Source organism: Teleopsis dalmanni, chromosome 2 (genome assembly GCF_002237135.1).
Source record: "Teleopsis dalmanni isolate 2A chromosome 2, ASM223713v2, whole genome shotgun sequence".
In the NCBI taxonomy this organism is placed as follows: Eukaryota; Metazoa; Arthropoda; class Insecta; order Diptera; family Diopsidae; genus Teleopsis; species Teleopsis dalmanni.
In genome coordinates, this window is record NC_051847.1 from 170214901 (window position 1) to 170215477 (window position 577).

Genomic DNA, 577 nt, shown 5'->3' on the forward strand with positions numbered 1-577 from the left:
AAAGCGAAAATCCGCACAATTGTTGAAACTCCTATATGGAGTAAACAATATCCATATCCACTATCTGTGAATGACTTTATAAATGTTGAAATTAAAAAAATGCTAAAAGACGGTATAATTCGTCAAAGTAAGAGTCCATACAACTCACCTGTTTGGGTTGTACCAAAAAAAGGAGTAGAAAGAAATGGAACACCAAAACTAAGAATGGTGATTGACTTCAAGAAGTTAAATGAACAAACAATTTCGGATAGGTATCCAATACCTGATACCAATGTTATTCTTTCCAATTTAGGAAAAGCATCATATTTCTCTACAATAGACTTGGAATCGGGATTCCATCAAATTTTAATGAAAGAAGAAGACATTGAGAAAACAGCTTTCTCAATAAATAATGGTAAACACGAATATTTAAGACTACCATTTGGGTTAAAAAATGCTCCTAGCATTTTTCAAAGAGCAATGGATGATATTTTACGAAAATATATCGGAAAAATTTGTCATGTCTATATAGACGACATTATAGTATATTCAAATTCCTTAGAGGATCATGAGATTCATTTACAAAAAATAATAAAAA